At 35.5% G+C, this 13,443-nt stretch overlaps 1 protein-coding gene across 1 annotated transcript in view; it reads right to left on the bottom strand.

The window, feature by feature from the left end:
- The window catches only part of LOC145694745 (phytanoyl-CoA dioxygenase, peroxisomal-like), a 70,890-nt gene extending 59,416 nt beyond the window's left edge, over positions 1–11,474 (bottom strand). The window contains exon 1 of the mRNA XM_081771355.1: positions 11,324–11,474. The gene's annotated coding sequence lies outside the window, so the exon portion shown is untranslated. The remainder of the gene's footprint in view (positions 1–11,323) is intronic.
- Between the last annotated feature and the right edge of the window lie 1,969 nt (positions 11,475–13,443).

Below are 13,443 nucleotides of genomic sequence, written 5' to 3'. Positions count from 1 at the left end.
GGGCTATTCGCACGTGAATTCCCACGAGACGAGACGAGACTTGTCTCGTGGACTGCTCAGTCCTATCATTATGAACTCGGAGCTCATTAACCTCCGCAGCATAGTCACTATTTCTATTATTATTATTGCGAGTTTGTGGCACGACCCCTATTCCTTCCACGTCGTTGTCCTCGATTTCCCTGATTTCTCGTTCGAGAATCTCCAGTGTCACGCTCCTGACCATTGGAATTTCTCGAACGCCAATTGCCACTATTATTGTTATTTCTGCTTCCATTGCCTCTTCGTGAACCCCTATTATAATAAGGCCCATTGTCCCTGTGGAACCTCCTGTCTCTGGTGGGGTTACTCGGCCTACTGTTTCGTGGGGGGGGGGGAGATCGTCCTACATCTTCTTCTTCCTCTACAGACAGTGTGTTTATTCCCCTCCTACTGTTGTTATTACTTGGTGGCTGGTAAGTGGACTGAAGCTCACCAACAATGTTCAACAATTCATCTATAGATCGTGGTTTAGATGACACAATACATCTATAGATGGAGAAAGGCAATTGCCGTGGAAGAACTCGCAAAAGTACCTGGGGCGGTAATGGGGGGTCGAGAATACTGTTGGTATGCAGTAATTCCAACAAGTATTCTGTCGGCTTCTTGCTTCCCCGTGTCTCGAAGCGTGACGTCAAAATAGAGGCACGGAGATTAGCAAGTTTCTCCTCGCTAAGATAGGCGTTCTTGAAATGTCTAACGAGGTCTTGGTAATTAGCGCATTTCTTCAAAGTCACCTGCATCCACTGGCGTGAGATGCCGCGGAAGCAGTGAGAGGAGAAGGTCAACCGTCTCTCTTCTGGTACACCCGTTAAATCGAAATAATTATCTAGCTCTACTAGAAAGTTATGGGCCTGTATTTCTGATTCAACTCCTGTAAAAAAGGGAAGTGACAGATCTCGATGTAACAGCCCTAAGGCTGACGCTACCTGGCAATTCGCAACACTACTATTGCTACTGCTGACGTTGTTTATGTTTGGAGGGGGAGGGGCAGCCTGCTCGTCTGAGTTCTCACGCCTGGGAAGCTCAGGGAACTGTCCCGCATGGCTCGGTCCAGCGACCGGTGATTCAATTCTCTCATGCGAGACAGAGGCTGTGTTTTGACAACTGGAACTGTTTTCTCGCACCGACTCCTTTAACAGTTCCAGCTGTTCCTCCCATCTCAGTTCTGCTCTACGCAACTTAGATTGTAAGTGGCCCACTGAACTATCTACTGTAGCTTTTACCCTGTCAATTTCCGTAGAAACGGCGGCTACATTCTCCCCCACTCTCTCCATGTCACCACGTAAATGGTTGACATCTCGAGAGACCTGAGCGAGATCCGAACCAAGGACCTCGGATATCTCGCCTATCCTGCTTTCGGTGTGAGCCTCTAATTCACTAATTTTATTCTCGGTTGCCTCAACTGATGATTTTAGTTCCTGGCAGGATGCTGTTATCTTAGATTCCAGAGCTTCCGCTGAGGAATCGATCCTGGCCTCTAGCTCTGTCACGTTTTGCATCATTTCACGCCGGAAACTGTCAGTGATCTGTTTTTCAACAGCCTCCAACTTCTCTAGCATGGTTCTGCTAGCGTTCTCCTGCCTACTTGCTAACTCCGATAACGTTTTTTCATGCCTCTTTTCTTGGGTTTCTAATTTACTTGAAATTTCTAACAGTGTTTTCTCTTGTTTCTTTTCCTGATTCTCTAACTTCTTTTCTTGATTCTCAAGCTTATTCGAAATGTCATTTAATGATTTCTCTTGTTTTTCTGAAATCTCTAATAACGTTCTTTCTTGTTTTTCAGCCATTTCCTTTATCATATTTACTAATGACGCGAGACACGGGTCAGATACCGATGTGACTTGCGCTGAGGTACTAGGAACCGGTTCCCTAACCTGCTCCGATTCATTAGCCCTCTCATTACTAACTGTACCTTCTCCAGGCGGAACTACTTCCTGGAGAGAGGTGTTTACATTTCCTACTGAATCGCTTCCGGTGTCCTGAGACTCCGATGGAAATTCAATTATTTGCGCAAATTGATCGTCAATAATGTTGTCGCCTACAAAGCCTTCCATCGCTCTAGCTTGACTTCGCGTTACTACCATCAAGTGATTATGAACTCTAAATAAGTAACTAGGTTCTCTAATATGCCTAAACTTGATTCGCTAAATGTTATTCCCCTCCAAAAAGGTTTAAATTTGGCAATACACTTCAACAAAATAAATGCATATAACACAACAATAATATACACAGAAATAATAAACTTTCTGGATGGCAGCGCGACAACCTGAAAGAAAAAACACATCTACTGCTACCCGCGTCTGGCTTGCACTAAATATCGTAAAAACGTTGGGTATCTTTCATTTCTTGTGGCAACATTCTTTACTGAATCGAAAATGAAAAAGAAAACAAGACTTTACTTTAATTCTCTTGCCACAATTTAATATTAAAAGCAAAATTTAGCAAGGGACATCTCTAAAAACAAAACAAACATCCAGGATGGTGTGTGTGTCGTGCCCCACGCTGGGCGCCAAGTTCTTTGTGAGCGGAGGATTGTGAGTTTGCATAATCTGAATAAATTACTAAAATCATTAATATGCAAAAATGCAAATGTGGGAGGAATCTTAATATTTAAACTGATATTGACTTTAAATTACTGTAACCTCCTGCCACAAAGTTAATTTAGTGAATTTAGTCAGTCGGTAGAGTCTTAGAATGAATAAAAGTTAAAATTTTGAAAAGAAAAATATAAGATTCCTGTTAGGCATGACACTCTAATTTACAGGTTCACATGGTTTTAACACCCATCCTGTATGCGAAAGATACCCACAATATGTTCATCGCAATTACGATCCACTAATAGACCCAGCTTCCGGCCTGAAAAGCAAACAAGAAAGACAAAAGAAGGGTAACACATTACCTTGCGGCCAACTGCTACAATAACAGAAGTCAACATTCCAGTGGTAATCCTGATTTAATGCACCACTTTCGTAATTCCAGAGCACACAGAAATTATATTTACAAAAGCACTCGCGCGCGTGGTCTGGCTAAGAGACCTGAAAAAAAAGAAAAAAAAATATTTCTTTTAATATTTCTTTCTCACACTTCGAGCTCTCAATTAATACTGTTTGTGCACTTTTGTTTTCCTCACGCCGCACTCTTCTTTCTTGAAGTGTCTCTAGTTTCACGATTGAATGCGCTTCTGGGTCGAGTTTCTTCCAAAGTTGTGGACCATCCTCTTCCTAGGTTCCGCTAACCGTCAGGGTTTCCTCTGCTATGGAATTTCAGTAGACACCAGAGGCGGTTCAACTGGGTAGTCCTTGGTGTGATACAACGATAAAATACATTGGGTGTTTGATGAAAGTTCTCATAACGTTCTCTTGCACAAAACCCGCCTACTTAATACAAGCAAAAATAGCTCAGTTCTTGTATTTAATGGGTTTTACTTAAACTATACTATATGATAGCATTGGAGATTTCCTACTGAACACGGCAATGCTTTTTCTTCACTAAGAAAGTTATTCGCTTTCAATTTCACTGTTAGTGGCGTGAACAAGTGATATAGCGTGTGACGTAAACATGGTACAAAATTGATACTGGTGCGAAGCACTTTACGAAATATGATGTAAAGGTTTTGTCTCTTCCCACTAGTAAATGGTGATATATGTCGCACTTTGTCTCATATCACTCTTGAGAAAACATACTTTTAAATATATATATAATCGGTATCTCCAACTCTCCCATTCCACCACGTGAATGTTAGTCCGGAGAAAAAAACGTGGAAATACTGAAAGTAAACTAGTTATGATTGCCCATTCTACGGCACACACGCACAGAATATCAGTGTGTAACTAATGCACTATTCTAGTACACACATCTCTGAATGATCAGAGTTCCAAAAAGGCTTACGGTCAACACTCTTACGACTAGCAGTACTTAGATCTGCACTGTCTCGCGATTTAACAATCACTAACTCTCTGGTTGTCCCCTGTACAGTTATATTCCTTTGCAGTTTCATTGTTTCTTTCAACTGCAGGGTTGGGCCGAACCAAAGTAGCCCGCTCCACTGGAATAGGGGTGAGGGTGCCTCCCTCACTTGCGAGTTTCCAGTGACCTACATAACTTAAAAAAAACACACTTGTTCATGTTCTTTTCCACTTTGTTTATCACTTCAATGACATCGTTGTCTGTCACTATGTTTGTTCACTTGCTTAATAATCAAGCTTCAATTTAGTATCTGTTATGCACACACACTGTGCCGTAATTACGAAAAATATTAACACAAACACCAACATTATTTAAACTCTGTCACTTGACATGTTTACTTAAACACCTTTGTCAGGTGACACCATCTATCGGCGACACCAGGAGCTACTTGAACAAGTGACATTGAATATGATGAATTACAAAAAGCGGATGCATTGAAGGATTTGGCTTCTGAACAAATTAATGGTGTTAATTAAACAAATTAAATGAACTATGCAGAATGCTAATAAATTAAATTGACTTTAGATAAGGCTGAAGTAGCCTGACACATGATAAACAACATAATATGACTGATTGGAAGGTCGCTTTTCTCTTTGCAACAGTATTGCCTTCTCGGTTATGTTTAAAAAAAAAAAAAAAAAAAAACGGTATGTGTTCGTCTCCCTGCATACCTTCCACAACCACAAACTAGGCCTAAACTGGTTTTAGTACAAGCCAATTAGACAAAACAAAATATATATATCGAACTACATATGTCTAATACTATGGGAACACCCAGAAAGTTTATTTACATAACATAACACATATTATCATTCAAATCATATCAGCGGTGCAGACGATAACTATATTTTTACAGAGACATCTAGCGGATGTCATGGAACCATTACAAACACCGTTCTAGACGGCTTCCCCTCTAGTTCAAGTGGACTTGCCAATAATTTTAAAATAGTCAACTTTTCTTTCTCTGAGAAAGTTCCGTTGGCAAAGTGACGCTTCGCCAGTCGAACACGCTAAAAATGGGCGTGTTTAAAAAAAATAACACCTCTTTGTATTAGGATTTCTCTCGTAGACATGCTAAAAATTTTATGATTTTTCAAGTATTGTATCTGCAGGATTTGTGTCTCGGTAGTGATAGTGTATGCTACTCCCTATAACAACACTAAGAAATTCAACTAGTACTACCTCTAAGCAAAATCTGAATCTCATAGGTTTTCTATCCTTATTCAGATGGTTATATTGATTTCAAAATTCTTCTCAACTTGGGTGTCCAACGCTCCGTTAAGTACACCTGCTTTCTTTGAGTTTTTTTTTTTTTTTCTCTGGGAAGCTCTCTCTGCCTCTATCCATGCACACTAGCATATCAAAATACAAAATTCGCTATCTTCTTATACGTTAATATTAAGTAATATCAAATTCTTATTGCTTCTCACTTAAGTCCTGCCCTGTTGTTCATTACTATTCATTTACATAACACAATAAACCATAACTATACATAGAAATATTAATAAAAGTTATCTGCTCCCGCTGGTAATTATTTAAATCTCAACATTCTTTATATGCAAATTCCTAATTAAATTAAAATATTATTCATAATTTCACGAAAAATTTGAATATGCAAATCATCTTATAACACAGATAATGTGACGTTCACACAGAGTTAGTGGGCTCCAGGGTCTTACTCTGTTATCCATGACGCCTAATTTCTTGTGCATGAACATATCTTTCTTTATGTTTATCGAATGGACTAGGTTTGATTCGGATGTTCGGATGACACGTTCATGTCCGTTCCTTGTCAGTATGATGTGCTTAGTTCGTAGAAAATACGAAAACTCTATTCAGGAGCCGTTCAAAAATTTTATAGCACCTGATCCAAAAATGCATCAAAAGATCCAATACATTTCAATCAAAAAAATTTTTCTATGCTTCATATCTGCAGAACTGCATATAGTGTATTCACACCTAAACTATCAGTTAACTCAGCATGATGTGCTTATTCTGTAGAAAATACGAAAACTCGATTTAGGGGCGTTCAAAAATTTTGTGGCCCCTGATCTAAGATCCAATATATTTCAATTTAAAATTTTCTTGTACGCCTTATATCTGAAGAACTACATATAGCTAGTGTAGCCAAACCAAAACTATCACTTAACTCAGTATGATGTGTTTAGTCCGAGAAAATACGAAAACAATTTAGAGGCCGGTTCAATAATGTTGTGGCCCCTGATCCAAAAACTATGGCCAAGATCGGAATTTTTTAATCTACTTTTTGGATCATTCCTAAAATTCTTGTTCTACAATCCAACTGGTTACCATCGTTAATTATTTTGTTTACTTGATTTTATACAGTTTGTTGTTATTATTAATGCAATAAATAAAATTAAAAAGTCCGAACAACCGCACTAAACTTTGTCTCTACAATTTCTTAAACTAAATCATGTTATGCTGCAGCATTTATTTACGAAATACGAACAAAATCACATTTGGGGCCTACATAAAACTTCGTTCGAGAAAACCTCAGCCTCAAGAATAAACTACTCTGCGTAAGAGTTTTTAAAAGGAATAAATGAGTTATGTCATGTGACTGGTTATTAACGAAATATTTATCTATAAAATATGACTAAAATCGTCCGAATATGTTTTTGAGGAAATTGACCGAAAGTAGCCCATCCCAAGAATAAACTATCACTTGTCGATTTTTTCGGGGCAAATGAAATATACTATATCGTCAAGTTATTTATCAAGTATAAATAAAATCGCCTGCGTCCTTCTTGAGAAAATCGTCCGAAAAAAGCTCACTTCAAAAAATAAACTACCTGTTCTGGATTTTCTTAGAAAATTAACTTATGCCATATTATAGGATTGTTAGTGGAACATTGATTTATGAAATATGAAGAAAGAAAACTCGTTAGAATCATTTTCGAGAAAATATTTTTTTTTTTTTATTTTCTCTTTACAGTAAACTACCCTTATTTTTGAGGATAGGCAGAAAACTTAAAACACGGTCCTAATAAATCTTATAATTTTAAATTTGGTCTCGATATGTTGAACAGTATGGCCTGTAAAATGGGGTAAACATCTTAAAATCGGGACGACCGCACCGATGAACAGATGACCAGATATCCAAAAATGAGTTTTTTTGGTATGTAGGGGTCATAAAACGTGTAAATCCGCTGAAATCTGGAATTTGATTTTTTTCTTTTAATGATCACCATACTTTCCTCTTTTCTATTGTCGCTCAAAAGTAAAAACGGGTATGAGGGAGCATCGTTTGATGTTAATTTTTTTTCGACAATTCAAGATTAATGTCCAAAGAGTGCAAGATTATGTAAGAGTTATTAAAAATGAGATGATGATTTGAAACTTAACAATCTAATATTCATCTTGTGAATGTTCGAATATTCAACATTTTTGAAAAAAAAAAATCTAAAAAGGAAATCTAAATTCTAATCCAACTAGAATTACAAAAGAAATCTCTGAAGTTTTCACCTCCAAATTTTAATTTCCAAAGAGAGAGGGAATTTTATACTTTGTTAGAAACACAAAGTAAATCTTTTTAGTTATTATACATATGGCACAGTCAGTCCTAACATGCACAGGTATTAATAATTTGATACGCAAACAAAGGACTAAATAGAAATAAGCCACAAAATAGTGATATTCTGTGTTAGCGATTTGCATATATACGAGTACTTTTAGCAAGTAGGAAAACTACAACTCATCTTCATAGAGTAGTTAGCGTGTAACTGAGTTGCTTCGCTTTCTTAGTGATAAGCAATTCAAGTCTCATAGTCTACAACAGTGGTTCTCAAAGTGGGGTCTTCGGGACCTAGCCAGGGGGTCCACGAGGCATAAAAATTGAAATGTGATGTAATAAAATGGAACGCACAGCTGTTATGCAAGAAGCATTTTTAAGATTAAGAAACTGCATCTGTAGGCAGTACGAGTACAAAAGAATGAACTATTCATCATTTCCAGTGCTAAGGATTTCATTGATTCTTCAGGTGAAAAACTCTCTGCTGAAACGCACAGAACACTTGTAGGACACCTGGGAGCATTAGCTCCAAGATTTCGAGAATATTTTCCTGTCCCACAACCTGGTAATGGTTGAATTGAAACTCCTTTCACTAATGTAAAAATCCATGACATACAAGGTATGAATCTCTCTAACACAGAACCAGAACAGCTATTGGAACTATCCTGCGATACTTCATGGGAAAAAGTTTTCAAAGAAAATGAACTTTGTAGTTTTTGATTGCGTGAGTATGAATAGTTGTCTAAAAAGGCATTGCAACGTTTGATGCCTTTCCCTACCATTTATACTAGTTTTAGACGGAAACATTTATCGTAGCATTTCTCGTAATAAAAATCGCATCATTGATATCATACCGTGTAAAGTAACAAATGCTATAGCATTTCCCATGCCATGGCATATCCTATGGCATTTCTTGTTGATAGAACCTGCTCTATTTCGTAGCATTTTCCCCAGCATTTCTGGTCCGATTGCAGCGCCGCGGTGTGTTAAAAGGAAGCGAAAGAGTTTGTGCCAAATATCCATGCTCTTCATTTTGTGTGGGAAATTGAAATGTAGAAAAGAAAAATGATTTGGAGTAGGGATGCTATTATTATGCTGATTGAAAAATATGAGGAGCATCCTTGTTTGTACAAAGTGAAAAGTCCGTTGTATCATAATAAGCATATGCGACAAAGGGCTTTGAAATCTCTGTTTTTAGTTTCGGAACCATAAATGCGCTCTTCTCCAGTGATTTGTTTGGTACGTCACGACAAGATGCTTATCAAAATTCTATCATTTAAAAGCACCATGTACTTTTGATGCCATAAAATATTATACGAGATTTTTGGCAGCCCATCCACTACAAGAAATGCTACGATAAACGCTTCCGTCTAGAACTAGCCTTACTTATGTGAGCAGACCTTTTCTGCTCTTTGCACTATTAAAACCTTAAAGCGAAATCATCTTAATGTGGAATCGGACCTAAGATTGATGGTGACAAAACTTTCCAGATTTCAATGCAATTTCAATTCTCACATTAGTGACTCCACATTTGAGGACATTGCTTATCAAGTGGATTCCTTAAAAAAAAAAAAAAAAAAAAGTTGAAAATTGCTGTGGGATTTTTAATTGAAATTTCGTTCCTTAGAAAACAATCATGTATCTTTAGAATAAATTACTTATTGCATTATTTTTCTTGAACTTTTTCTTGTCAATGGTAATTCTAATTAGTATATATATTTTAATACCATGTGAAATTTCAGATAGCATGCAAGAGGGTCCGCAGATCACTTTCCGAATGAATAGGGGATCAACGTTATCGGAAAGTTTGAGAACCAATGGTATACAATAAACATTTTTTAAATTATCATCTTGCCATTAGGGTTAAAAAAAAAAACTATCGTTTGTTCGAAAAATGTTTCTTAATATTATACGCTTCATTTGTATTTTCCAGCGACGAAAGGAGAGAAGAAAGGATGGTGACCATGAAAAGTCGAATTCCGAGATTTCATCAGATTTACACGTTTAATGGCCCACAGATACCACAAAAGTGATTTTTTTTTTTAAATCTGTCCCTCTGTTTATCCTGATGTACTCACCTAGAGGCCATACCGTTCAACATATCTCAACAAAATTTTAAGCTTAAGGTTTTTATATGATCCTCCAAGATTTTTTTTTATTTTCTTCCTACCCGCTAAAAATAATAGTAGTTTACGTACGTAAGGGTAAAATTTTTTTTTAAAAAAAGACAATTTTTCTCAAAAAATGCTTTAACGATTTTATTTATGTTTTATAAATTAATTTTAAAAAAAAATGTGGTTGTCTGGAGTAAATTTTCCTGGTCATTTCTCTGGAAAGAATCGAGAAAGAGTAGTTAATTCTGGGGATGAGTTTTCTTACAACGATTTGCCCAAGAGTGATTCATGCAATTTTGTTCATTCAACATAAAATACATATTTTAGTATTAATATGACAATATTCCATAGCTCATTTGTCCTAAAAAAAAAAAAAGTACGCCGTATAGTCTATTCCTTGGAGTTAGGTTTTATTTTCGGACAATACTGTCAAAAACGGCTCATGTAATTTTGTTTATATTACGTAATTAAATATTTCATTAATAACCTAATAATATGGCATAACTCACTTGTCCTGAAAAAAAATTACGAGGGGTAGTTTATTCTTGGAAGTGAGGTTTTTTTTTTTTTTTTTTTTAGGATGATTTTCTGAGAAACGACTCATGCAATTTTCTTAACATTTCACGGATAAATACAGTATTTAATAAGCTTATACTATTCTACACGTATAACTCATTTATCCTTAAAAATGCACTAAGGTAGTTTATTCTTGGGGAGTTTTTGTTCGGGCGATTTTCTCAAAAATGTCTCAAGTTGTTTAGATCATATTTCATAAATAAATATTTCATTATTCATTAATAACAATAATGTATAGATTATTCCTTACGAAAAAAAAAATCAAAAGTGGTAGTTCACTCTTGAGGATGTTTCTTTTCAGACTACTTTATCGAAAACGACTCAGGCGATTTTGGTCAATTACATAAATGTTTATTATTCTTATAATGTTGCATAAATCACATCCGTGAGAATATCCACAAGAGGTAGTTAACACTTGAGGTGAGATTTATTGATAATTTCGTAAAATATCACTCATGCGATTTTATTATTACTTTATAAACAAATTTTTCAATTAATAACCCTAACATATGGCATAAGTTTTTTTCATATTGAAAAATATACAAGGCTTAGTTTTCTTCTCGGGATGAATTCTCTTTCGGTGAAGTTCTCCGAAAATGTCTTTATAATTTTGTTTATAATTCACAAGAACATGTTTTATTAATTAATAACTACAGCATATGATGTATTTTAAAGAATTGGAGCTAGAAAGTTTAGTGCAGTGACCCGTACCGTTTATTTTAGTTTATTTGAATATATACAAATGCCGTAATTGAGAATTATGTCTTTAAAAATGTGAAAATTATCAAGAATTTTACAAACACAGGAAACTTCATTTCTAATCATTGTCATAACCTGAAAGGGAAACTTTTTAAATATTTGAAATTTCAGTTAAAAGTTACTACAATAAAACTTAAGAAAATATTTACTTCGAATAGTATATGCAAGTAATACGTAGAAAATGGACAGAAATAATGGATGTACACTATTGGTTGTTGGAGTGTGATAGAAGTAGTTCTCAATCCAAGTAAGAAGAAAATCATCCTTTTCCTTCATGAAAATAATAAACATTTTACAAAATTTATTGCAGAAATACAATTTGATCACATTTACTTACCGAACGTAGGTTAGTGGTTACTGTTGGCGCTTCCTAATCGGGCGTCCCCAGATATGAATTTCGATACCAAGCATCCTGACTAATGATTCTTCAGTTCCACCAGGCAAAGTTAAAAGCTTGTTCTTTTATAGTTAATGTCTCAGTGCAAAATAACCTTTTCGCTTCATCTGAAATCTTTATAATAAAATACACATTATATAATACAATTACCATGGCTTGAATGCTGATAGAGTACGAAACAGAAGTTAAAGAAAAAAAATCGTATTACATATCGTTATACAGTCAAGTAAAGAGAATAGCCAGAAATCATGTATTCTAAATAAACTGTTCCAGATAAACATGAACACTATATTGAATTTTCAGATGAACTAATAGTTTCCAATGACTTCATCATCTCAATCATCAAGTTATTGTCATCTGGCTGTTTACACCTATGATCATGTGCAATCATCCTGGTTGATGTCAGTTTCATTATTTCAATTCCAGAAAACAGGTACGATTCAGAAGCATGGAAAACTTGTACTCAAAGTTACGGAATTTTTACAAGATTACTTAGGAAAATTCATACACACGCAAATCTACGTCTCAACGAACAGTAGAAATTCTATTTTACGTGCTTCAGTAATAATAACAGTAACACACAAAATGTATAAACGACTCTCATGCAAAAATGTTAGATCCTGGAAGGATATTCCCATTCTATTCCAAATTATACATCCGTCCACATTGTGGGTTTAGTTTCCTAAGATAAAAATTTCGCGGATTAGTTTAGTGGCGACTAATAGCTTGTAATTTCGGATTCCATATACAAGGTATTTGTTCTACCAGTTCATTAAGCAGTCAAATGCTATCGGCAAAAGGAGTTTGAATGAAATTTCAATTTAAAGAATGCCAATAATGTATATCTATATTATAAATACAAACTTAATATTGTTACATAATAAAGGAAAAACAGCTCAACCCTTTGAAATTAATTTTGAACATAACTAACACCTTTCCTGAGCTGGATATTTATCATCTTACTTTCAATGAATTGCGTATTTTCTAACGGAACAGAAAGTTTTTAAAAATTATACAAAAAATGGGTACCTCAGAAACCTCTCATGCTGGGACATTGCTCGGCGTACTCTGTGACACCATGAGATTAATAGTGTTAACAAATTAACAAAAGATTGTGGTCCCTTTTTCCTGCCTCAGCGTGAAGCCTACCTGAACTTCCTACGCAATGACTTACCAGGACTGTTAGAGAATGTCCTTCTCTTCAAACTAGGTTGTTATTAACATACCAGCATGATGCAGCACTATCTCACGCTACCCATGTTGAGCGTCAATATTTTAATCATAAATTTCCAAATCACTGGATCGGTCGGGAAGGACCAGTTAACTAGCCACCTGGCCGATCCAATACCTATGGATTTTCGTTTGTGGGGCTGGTCCAGGCATTCACTACCAGCAAGGAGCACATAGAAGACATCAGACTGGTAACAAGACATTTAATGACACGTACTACCAAATGCATCGAATATTATGGTGGTACTTTTGGAAACCTTTGATCACACACCATAAATTACATCGGAAATCCCAATATTACGCTTCTGTTTGATATCTACTGCATCTTCTTTTACTGAATTTGCTTGTCTACTGCATCGCAAAAACTGCGCCCAGTTATATTTTCACTACCTTTCTATTTTTGAACATACTATATTTTTGTCCTTCACCATTTTTTTATACTATTAATAAGATACCCATGATACTATTATTGTAAATTAATTACTATTGCAATTAAGTAAATTATTATTGTCATAAATTCTTATAAATAACGTTATTAAAATAAACAGTCGCAAGTCCCAAGCAACATTGTTTTTACCGGCATACAACTACATTATGATTTGTTTCTCGACTACTTTACATGCCAACGTGAATCTTTTTTAACATCCTCGTTATAGTTTATTTCCACGTTTTTTTTTTTTTTTTTTCTAGTGATTGTTTCAGGATATAATAAATTTAATTTTTCCTGTTCCTTCCTTTAGGTATATTTGTAATAATCTGTAAACCGTTGGAAGGCTTGCTTTATTACCTTTCGAATAAGATATAGTTTTCATCTTTACACAAACTACAGG

The sequence above is a fragment of the Thermobia domestica genome, chromosome 9 (assembly GCF_964235325.1).
Source record: "Thermobia domestica chromosome 9, izTheDome1.hap1.1, whole genome shotgun sequence".
Lineage (NCBI taxonomy): Eukaryota > Metazoa > Arthropoda > Insecta > Zygentoma > Lepismatidae > Thermobia > Thermobia domestica.
This window is presented reverse-complemented; position numbering and strand designations above follow the sequence as displayed.